Raw genomic sequence first — 11,491 nt, 5'->3', positions numbered from 1 at the left:
TTCCTAGTTAATGTCAGCATCCACCCAGAAACAAACACCATTCTGATGCTTGTCATTATAAATTAGTGTTGCCTATTCTTGAACTTTCTAAAAAGGGGTTTATGCAACATAGTCTCATTCCTCTCTGATTTGTGTCACTCGCCATAATCCATGGAATACATCTATGCTGTTGTGAGTACCAGTTAGGGGTGTGTGCGTGTTTCTGTACAGTGCTCAGACAACTCAATTTTGTAGTCAAAACTGAAAAAATGAGTGAATTCCTGAGTTACATTCAACCCTGCCTTCTGGTAATGCCACTTGGCACATCACCATAAGTTTTTGGAATTTCTGCCAAAGGAAATTCACTTCCCACCACCCCAGGCTGCATATCAGGGAAAGCATCCCACCTTCCTGATCAAAGGGGCTTTGTCCTCCTTGCAGCTGTGAGTTGGGCAGTTTTATCTGGCCTGTCAAACATGATCTGAGCACGACGGAGCTGAGCTAACTTTTACACCCAACTCTACCACCAACTGGTCATGAGCCTCGAAACAAGTCGCGTTAGCTCTTTCATTTTCAGCCTCTTCCTCTTTAAAAGCAAAGTACTGGGCTGACAGTTTTTATGGACCCTGCTGCCCCATGCACCATGGCTAGCAGACATTGTCTATACACGTTCTAGCATTGTCCCCACCTGCTTTCCCAAGCAAGTGGTACACCTCGCTCACAGAAACACCAGCTCCCATCTGTCGATTCAGCTCAGCAGGTTTCCCTGGGATAACGAACAGTGCTCTCAACATGCAGGGCCAGCCGACAAACCGCATCAATGTGCACACTTGCAATTAGGCAAAGCTGTGGTGTGGGCCCTGCCCCGGAGCCTCAGCACTTTAGGGGCCAGCAGGAGAGACGGAGGTGCTTGTCAACAACGAAGTAGGGGGCAGGGGAGGCTTTTGGACATTTTTGACTGAGGGGCCAGGATTTTTATTTATGGTTCAGAAGGGGATAAACACCAGTGCTATTCCTTGAACATGAGCCTGCCCAGGTGCTTTCTCAAGAAATGAGGCCTTTAGAGCGTCTGCTTCTGCTGTCCATGCTGCCGGTGACCTCCTCCCTGATCCTCCAACCTTTCTATTTTATGTGCTTCATTGTCTTTTTTTGCTTAGGGACTAGCTCTGAAACTGCTGCTGTACCAGGAAGGTCAGAAGTTTCCATGAATGAACACCCCTTGGTTAATGATACTCCAGCTCTGTCACATGTGTTTTACAACATTTTCCAGGGTCCCCCCTCCGAAGGAATAAGCTCCAATCACCCACAAAGTTGTTAACAAAGTCATGCATCCATATTGCCTGCCTTACTCTCCTGGCCTCACCATTCTGCTCCTCCCAAATATACAATTTCCACCCAAAATCCTTGTCTTAGAGTCAGCTTCCGGGGGAACCCAGACCAAGGGAATCTCCTTCCCTTTTAATAAAGTGCAAATCAGAGTATCCCAATAAAAGGTAAACACTGTAGTGCCTCCAGTAGAGACTTGACTTTGGGTGGTGAGTGCACAATGCAGTATGCAGATGATGCTTTATTGAGTTGGACACATGAAACCTGTATGGTTTTATTAACCAATATCACCTAAACAAATTCAATTTAAAAAGAAAGTAATGATCATGTTTAAAAGTTTATTTCATACCAAAAAAAAAATGTAAGCACTCTTGTTCTAAGGCGCACTTACTTAAGTAGATAAGAAAACATCCCTCTGTCAAAGGCAGCAGTTATCCACCAACCATTACTTTGGGGAGAAGAGATCCAGTGGCTGCCTCAGCATCTCCTGCCTCAGTTCATGGAAGTTGGCTTCTAAAGTTGAGCCTCATGGTCCACAAGACTCTGGGCCCCACCCTGGAGCACTCATGAGTGTGACAGGGGACACCACCACAGAAACATCCTATCTAATAAAGAGGGAATTGCTAATTGACCCTCACGCCATCACAAAAGATGGCAGTGCCCACAGCCAATAAGGAGGGAATATGTTAATTTACTGCCATGCCCTCAAATATGGCGGCACCCACAGCCACAAGATGGTGGTGCCCAGTCCCTTCAGCCCCTCAAGGCCCAGGGCAGCCTGAGGTGCCCAGCAGCCCAGGGTCACCCGAGGCTCAGGTAACCAGGGCCAGCAGAGGCTTGCGCAGCTGGCAGTGGCAGCAGCAAAGGTGTGATGGGGCATTGCTTTCCCCTGATCGCCAGGTCACCTCCCACCCCTGAGGGCTCCCGGACTGTGAGAAGGGGCAGGCCAGGCTGAGGGACCCCCTGCCTGCTCCAGTGCATGAATTTTCATGCACCGGGCCTCTAGTTACTCCATAATTCCACTCCTTCAGAGCCAGTTCTTCCAGTTTAACATGTGGAAAATCTGCCATTATCCAAACCACTGAGGGGTGATGGCAAGAGGTGATGAGAATAACAGGGCAGGGGTGAGAAGAGAGAGTCCTGGGTGAGGGGAGCACAGTGGGTCACTCCATTCCTCATGACTTCCAGCCCCATGTCTTACTCACTGCAGATATTCTACTCCTCAGCTCCTTAGTTCCCTTTGCGTGGCAAGAAACACCACATCTTAGCAAGGGATGCTAGAATGGTTGACAACCAGGTAAAAAATCAAAGAATTATGGGTTGGAAGACAAGGTAATATAGAGTATCCTGCTCATAGAATTTAACCCTCTGAGTCATTTTAACAGAACTCCTTCAGTTTCTTCTCACTCTCCCTCTGCCAATTTGGGTTAAAGTTTGTTTAATTAACTGATGGACACTTGTCAACAGAGGGATTAAGGGAGTGACTGCAAATGTGGAAGCCAGCACTGGGTTGGCTTGTTCCCGATCTTCAGCACAGACCACATGTTCCAGCATCATGAAGGCTAACAACAATCATCTGTTCCAAGTCACTTAATGTTTTATTGTTTCCTTATGATGATTATTCAATTTGTCATACTTGAAAATATTAATGTTTTCTATTTTGCATGTATATTTTAATTCTTGGCTTTCATCTCTATATTTGGGTTTGTTTTAAAAGTGCAGTTTAAAAAATTAAATCAAGTAAAAATTTACAAGACCTTTTAAATGTGGTCCCCACTGCATTTTTGAAGTTGTGACTGTAAGGCTGAGAAATTTTTTCTGGGGAATGAGAGTTCATCTTGAAAGGGAACAAGGTGAGGCGCCATATGGCAATCCACCAGGCAGGGGGCAGATGGAGCTGTGCCTGCGTTCAGATGGCCCACCCCCATCTCTACTTCAGGCACAAGCTGCTCCCTGGTTAACCCCTTACATATGCAGACATCAGCTCACTTCCATGTAGACAATCGCTGCAACCCAAGGCATTGATCAGGATGGCTCATGCTATCACCACATGACTGGGGGGTTGGGGGAAACACTAAGGCTAAGAGAGGTTAGGTGACTTGCTTGAAGTCACAGCAGAAAAAAAGGGAGGAGGCGCATCACCAGATCTTGAATCCAAGAGCTTCTAATTCAGAGTTTGGTGATTCATCCATTGATACCAGTCTCCTAGCTTTGAGTAATATTAGTCCAGGGGAGTATTTGTATTAAGTGTAAATCACGAACTATAGAACACGTGGACAGAATTCCAAGGCATCAGCCAATAACGTGCCTTTTCTTCAGAAGTAACTGACAGTTTGCTGCGACCACCGACACTGTGTATCAGGACGCATATATGTTGGACAGATTTTCCACTTCCTCCACCATCTTGTGCATTTAATCTGCCTTATAGTCAGTTATTCCTGAAAATTTATTTAGTGCTAAAGAGTCACCCTCTTCCATCAGATGGGAAGTCCTACTGTAATCATTGCCCCAACACCGGGACTCCTCAAAGTGTGGACCTGACCAGCAGCAACAGTTATCACCTGGAAAGTGGTTGGATAGACAAATTCTTAGGTCCCATCCCAGTCCTACAAAATCAGAATCTCTGGGGGTGATGCTCAGCCATCTGTGTGTTAACCACCTCTCCAGGTGACCCTGGTGTTTGCTAAAGTACTTTGCATATAGAGGTATTTTACATGTAAAAAGACACACCCGTTGCCTGGGTGGTTCCTTAAATTCTGATATAAAATTACCAGCTAATAAATTCTAGTATGTGGCCATGTTACAATTTCTCATATTGGATTAACATGAAATGAATAAAAATGCAGAAATGGTAAGCATACAGCTTAAAATAATCACTGAAATACTTGGCATTCTTAATAGATATTACAAGGGGGAAAGAACTTTTGAAAAACATATAGGAACTGAACGATAAAATAACACTAAATTCTAGAGAAACATCCCAGGGAACCAAGATTTTAAATAGCACATGAACCAACCTTAATTAATGCTTATAGGGGCCATACTGCCTCCTCACCCCAGCCACCTCCCACCATTCCCTTATAGTCCAATAGGTCTTATCTACCTATGCTCTAGGCAGCAGTTTTCAACGTGTGGGTCACGACCCCTTTGGGGGTCAAACGACCCTTTCACAGGAGTCACCTGAGACCATCGGAAAACACATATATAATTACATATTGTTTTTGTGATTAATCACTATGCTTTAATTATGTTCAATTTGTAACAATGAAATTGGGGGTTACCACAACATGAGGAACTGTATTAAAGGGTCACGGCATTAGGGAGGTTGAGAACCACTGCTCTGGGGTTTCTTTTCTCTTTTTTATAAAAAGCTTTGGATAGATACAAACTATCAGCCACTACATTGTGACAAAATGCTGTCTTTTTTTTTTCGTACTCCTTTCAGATAAAAAAAATTTGTCAGCCCAGCTGTTGTGGCTCAGTGCTGAGCATCAACCTATGCACCAGGAGGTCATGGTTGGATTTCCAGTTCAGGGCACTATCACAGTGGGGGGCATGCAGGCGACAGCCAATCAATGATTCTCTCTCATCAGCGATATTTCTCTCTCTTTCTCTCCCTCTCCCTTCCTCTCTGAAATCAATAAAAATATATTTTTTAATTTGTCAGATATTTAAGATACTCTAAAATGTCCATGATTCTTGTTTATGTTATTAACCTTAATATTTACACAGCTATATCTTTCAATTTCTAAGTTAAAGTACACAATTTTCTTTGCTTGTTTTAGCATTGTGGCTGATGTTGGAAACATATGAAACCAAATTAATATGAGGGAATTTATCTGGCTGTTCTGGAATGTGCTATATTCCATTTTCTCATTTGAAGTACTTCTTAAAACCATCTAGAAATAAAAAGACTGGATTTATCTTGAAATTGGCAGTCCTGTGCTTGGTTTGGCTCTATCACCAGAAGTGGGGTAAAGACTATTTGAGCTGCAAACTGATTTTCCCAGACACTGACACCAAAGTGGGTGAAAAGTTCCAATAATCTGTTAACTCTAGAACACTGGTCCTGGTTAGACTCAGGAAAACGGGTGACCAGTTCTGACTCTGCACTCCTTGGCTAACTCTCTATGCCTTGATATCCTCGTCTGGAAAATGAGAACAGGCTCTGAAAACCTCGTGTGGTTCTTGTGAAATTCAAATTATATTTTAAATAAGAAGATGTCTATGGAAGCTTTATAAACTGTAAAAGTAAATATCTGTGTTATGTTACTCTCTTGTTGTTGTTATTGTTACCTAATCCAGGTGATCTCTCTGGAAGATATTTTTCTGTATATAAACTTCTTTGAAGTATGAGATCTTAATTTGGTGATGTTCTTTATCTAGAAGTCTCTGATTTTGATCATTAAGGGAAACAGGCGAGGAAGGCTATAATCAACTCTCAGCACCTACCAGTCCTGAGCATGCAGCCTGATTTTGACTGAAAGCTACTAGGACCCTCTGCTGGGGGCTTTCTCTGACCTCCACAGTTCTTAGGTAGCCTGGGCATTCCAGAAACTTAATGCCCCCAGGAGTATCCTCACTTGATGACAGATGAAAATTAGAGAATTAAATACCCCCATTTTTCTTGCCCTTCAGTTAGGGACAAATCTGAAGTATGTTCTACACAATCCCCCAAAGAGCCCCTGTGGGACTGAGCCCCAGGTGCCCACCATGGCCATCTGCTCATTACATGTCTATACTGCCTGCCTTCCTGTCCTGTCTCACTCTACCCCCAAATAAACCAAATATAATTCTAATAATTATATTTGAATAAACCAAATAGTGCACTGGAGAGACAGCACCAGGACCAGATAACCAAGGTCAGCTTCCTGGGCAATAAATCATGTTGATGGCATGGACCCTTGATGTGACAGGAAGAAAATATCTCTTTATCTCTACATTCTTCCTCCCAGAAAACCCACAGCCCCAACCTAACCATGAGACAAATAGAAATGGAAGGGAATTCTACAAAATACTTGTCTAGTGCTCCCCAGATAATCAAAATCAAGGAAAGTCTGAGGACTGTCACAGACCAGAGGAGTCTCAGGAGCTAGGACAGCTAAAGGCAATGTGGTGTCCTGAACAGAATCCCAGAACAGAACAGGACAATAAGGAAAGCTAATAAAATTCAAATAAGTATAGAGTTTCATTAATAACAATCCCATATAATAAAGAGCTAATATACTAATTAGACTGGACGGTGGAACGACCTTCCAGAACGACATTCTGGAACGACCAATGGGCAGGGGGCGGGGCCTCGAGGCAGCTGGGGCCCTGAGGAATACTCTTGCATGAATTTCATGCATCGGGCCTCTAGTGTATTAGTATTGGTTCCTTGGTTCTAACAAACGTATCACAGCAATGCAAGACGTGAAAATAAGGGAAGCTGAGTGCAGGGTATACAGAAACTCTCTGTAGTATCTTTGCAACTTTTCTGTAAATTTCAAACTGTCCTAAAGGAAAAAGTTTAGAACAAAAAATTTCTGAATGTAACAAATTTGAAAAGTCCTGGGATGAAGTAAATTTTATCTCAGGGAGTTTCCCTTTCTTTCCAAATCTGGAAAAGGTGTAAAGTCTTTGCTGCCAATAATTTCTTATCTCTTACTCAGTATTTTTCAGCTTGAGTTCAAGCCCCTTTATTAACCCTTTCTGGAAAATTCCAATCATCACCAACCTCCCTGTCCTCTGAAATCTGCTCTGATGGTGCCCATCTCTTCCTAACTTTATGTTCAGTAACATCAGCCATGGTGGTTGTATTTACAACATAGAAATAAGCAAAGACTATAAACGTTACAAATCAGAGCTTTTTATTTTCTCCAGAGAGATAGTTTACCAGCACACCACTGCTTACTGTCCATGCCACCCAATTTAGCATTTAATTCATTCTCTTTGCATTGTACGTTGATATTTCATGCCATTGCTTCTAGATTAGGTAGCATGAGGGCCTCAGGAGTCAACTTGCATAATCAAATACACGCCCCTTGCCACACTGATGAAACTAGAGTGGCTGTTCAACAGCTGTTGTGTACTGAGGGGTCCAAACCCCATTCCCTGAACACGTGATATAATAGGGTCACAGTGGGATCTATTCCCAGCTCTTAACATCTCTGGAGCTCTGCTTATTCACCTCAAAGGGAATACAATTGGAAGAGATGATCTGGAGGACTAAGTCCAGACTGAACAGTCTTCCATTCTCCAGGCTCCCTGGGTGATGAGCATCAACTCTCCATAGTGCCTTCATTCCAGGGGATTGAATAGTGAAAGGGTATTAACAGACAGGTGCACAATCCAGGCAGATCCGACCAAGTTAACAGATTTCTCCAAATGCAGAGCTTCTCAGTCTTCAATCGACTTGACACATTGGGACATTCCAGGTAAGGGTCAGAGCTCAGGAACTGGCACACCTATCAATGCATTTCAGGGCACACCAGGGAAAAGGCAATCACAAATTTACATCTTAAATTCAAAGACCTTCTTATCCGTTCCTCTGCTGGGCGGCAGCCTGGACCTCTGGCATGTGGACCATTGATTAATATTTCAATGATTACACAACCGAGGCAAAATCCACAGAGGGAGCAATTTGTTTTTATCACTACTGATGGCAAATATTTATACTGCTCTTTTCCCTGACATTACCTTGTTTACCTTCACAATACCCCAGCCCTCTGAAGTTGAGGAGGGTGTTATTCTTAATCTTGTACAGTCTATCAGACCCCACACTGACAACAGTGCTGGCAGCAGCCAAATGCTGCTCTTCTCCTTCTGTCCTCTTTGTTTCCTCACTATGTGAATTTTAGAACTTAAACGTTTTACTTTGCTTTGTCTGTGACTGGCTGAACTGAAAGATACAGGATGGGGTGAAAGTAGGTTTACAGTTGTGAGTACACAAAACACAGTTTATTTTTGTATTATTATTTATTGACTAGTGGCCCAGTGCACAAAATCCGTACACATTAAAAGGGAATTAATTAGAGGAAATATTTTAATATTGCTATTTGCCCTTTCTCTATAATAGAAGTGTCAGAGATGAAAGAAAATTAGTTAAATGTATATAAAAATCTCCCTCCTGTCAGAGTCTGGGGCATGCCCCGGGACCCAGAGTCAAGTCCCCGCCCACCCGCACGCACCTCAAAATCATGCAAGACCCAGACCCACCGGCCCCACCCCCGTCAAGCCCCGCAGGGCAGGGGGCGCAGCCTCAGGTCCCCCGTCAAGCCCCGCCAGGTGGGGGGCATGGCTTCAGGTCCCCCAGCCCGGCCTCAGGTCCCCCAGCCCTGGCGCGAGGGCACAAGGGTGTGACAACCATTTGCATATTAGTTCTTTATTATACAGGATTATTGTATTGTTTTTCATAAAAGCCACTGTAAAGCTACTTTTGTCCCATTATACAGGATTATTGTATTGTTTTTCATAAAAGCCACTGTAAACCTACTTTTGCCCCACCTTGTAATGATGGTGGCATATGTTTTTATTATTAATACTCTTATCTTTTGACACTTGTTTTCACATCTGTTATCTCATTTTGGCATCACAAAAACTTGTGAGACAGACAGAACATTCTCATGTTACAGAGGGAGGAATGCAAGCAGAGCATTCAAGATGCCTCATAGCTGACCAGAGCATACAGACATCTGAACGGTGGTTCTCAGCCTTAGAGGGGCACTGGAAGGACCCGCAGAGTTTTTAAAATGTGGGTGTTTGGGTCCCTACTTCAGAAATCTATTTTAAAGAATCTGGGGTGTAGACTGGGCATTGGGATATTGTAACATTCCCCAGGTAATTCTAATGCGCAATTCTGACTTTAGAATTCAGATTCTTTTCCATGAAGCAACACTGCCATATTTATATCAGTATTTCTTTCCCTCATATTTCTCCCAACTTCTGTTTCATCCTAATTTTGATGAGAAAATGTGAAATGTGATAACATCTAAATTTCTCCCTCCAAACCCATATCAAACTATCCAGAAACAATATTCTGAAGGCTTCATCAAAGCTGCTAATGAGGCATGAATCCACCTGCCAACTTTAGGGCTTCCTAAGTGAGATGACATTTATACACAAATAGCTATAAGTACTCTTTTGACCTAGGATCCCACATCTAGAATCTGTCCTACAGAAATATTTCTTCAAATGTACAAAAATAAATGTGTAAGAATGTTTATTACATAATTAGTTGTAATTGAACAATGAGAAACAACCTAAAATAGCTATTACTAGAATAGTCAAAATATAGCACATGCATACTACAGAATATTATATTATTGTTAAAAATAGTGCAGTATATTCTTATAGCCTGACATAGAAAAATGTTCTTGATATATTAAGTGAGAAAAAAAAGTTGCAAAAAATTATAGGATGACTCAACATTTGTTTAAAATAAAGTCAACCTAGCTCTACCTGGTTTAGCTCAGTGGATAGAGCGTCGGCCTGCAGACTGAAGGGTCCCAAATTCAACTCTGGTCAAGGGCACATGCCCAGTGGGAGGCATGCAGGAGGCAGCCGAAGAATGATTCTCTCTTATCACTGATGTTTCTATCTCTCTCTCCCTCTTTGTTCCTCTCTGAAATCAATAAAAATATTAAAAATAATAATAATAATAAAATAAAATAAGTCAACCTATGCCCTAACCAGTTTTCTCAGTGGTTAGAGCGTTGGCCTGCAGACTAAAGGGTTTCGGGTTCGATTCTGGTCAAGGAAGGGCACATACCTCAGTTGCAGTCTCGATCCCTGTCCCTGGTCGGGGTGCGTGTTGGAGACAACCAATGGATGTGTCTCTCTCATATTAATGTTTCTCTCTGTCTCTATCCATCCCTCCCACTCTCTCTAAAAATTAATAGGTAAAGATTAACAAAAAAATTTAAAAAATAAGTCAGCCTATGTGTTTACATCTGGATCTAGATGCAGAAAAAAAAAATCTGAAAATACATCAGAGTCTTGGTGATAGTTAGCTCCAGTAATTGATTAAAGATAAAAGAGATTCAGGGCATGGAAATCTTTCCTTCTTCTGTATTATTTGAATTTGTGTAATACAAATAGTATTTATTACAGTTGTGGTTTTTAAATTTTATTTTTACAACAAAATAAATCCATTTAGTTATTGTAAAGTGGTGACTATCCTATGAAGATAGATCATTTCTGCCTGGCAAATAGGGGCTGGCTTCAAAGAGGAGGTGTCATCTCTCCTGGATCAGGAAGCATGGCTCTGAAATGAAAATACAACAGTGGGAGAGGGAGCGCTCCTAAGTCAAGGGGGAGGAGGCGCCTGCGTCAAACTGAGAGGAATGGCCAGGCCCCGGGAGCTTCCCTGGAGAAGGCAGGGTGGTGAGGGATCCTGGGAGAACAGCAGGTGGAAATCAGACAGGTGAGGCCCAGAGTACCAGGCCAGGAACAACGTGGGTAGAATCCATAAAGCCAGGGATATTTTTGAGCTCGGGCATGATACAATCAGAGCTCTGATTTCAGAAGCTTCACCTGGCAAGATGGAGGATGGATTTTAGGAATAAAAGCATGGAGACCTGGAGGCCCCTTTAACAATCCAGACAGCATTACCAAGTTGGGGGCAGGGACGCCACAACTGGGTTCAGAGGAGCCCCCAGTGCAGAGCTTGCATGTGGAGTGGACTCAGAACCCTCCCTCCCCAACCAGGGTTTGGAGGCCACAGCAAAGAGCATGAGAAAGGAAGGGGAGGCCTTGGACTCAATTAACTGTGTGCCATCCATGGACAGAGGGACAGGAGCCATAGTGGACAGGTGGGGGCCTGCACTGTATGTGTTAACTACCAGCTTCCCCGCACTGCATAGCAGGCAGTTTGGGTCATGTTTCAGAGAAGTGCAAATGTTAAGTATTTTTAATCTGTTAAAAATATTCATGACCAGGGATAACATATTTAGAATTTGCAAAGCAATGGATGTTTTGGTCAGACCAAGACTGTGGATGCTGTTTTAATTCACCTTGTCCCATTTCCCTTTTCTTGGCAAATTCCCTCGTTCCCTCCCCCTTCGTGGAGCTCAACAAAAATTAACAGAACACTGGGTGGAAAAGGTGAAGGGATTAAAAAGTACAAATTGGTAGTTACAAAATAGTCATGGGGATGTCAAGTACAGCATAGGGAATATAGCCAATAATACTGTAACAACTCTGAGCA

Source organism: Myotis lucifugus, unplaced genomic scaffold, assembly GCF_000147115.1.
Source record: "Myotis lucifugus unplaced genomic scaffold, Myoluc2.0 scaffold_205, whole genome shotgun sequence".
NCBI lineage: Eukaryota > Metazoa > Chordata > Mammalia > Chiroptera > Vespertilionidae > Myotis > Myotis lucifugus.
This window is presented reverse-complemented; position numbering follows the sequence as displayed.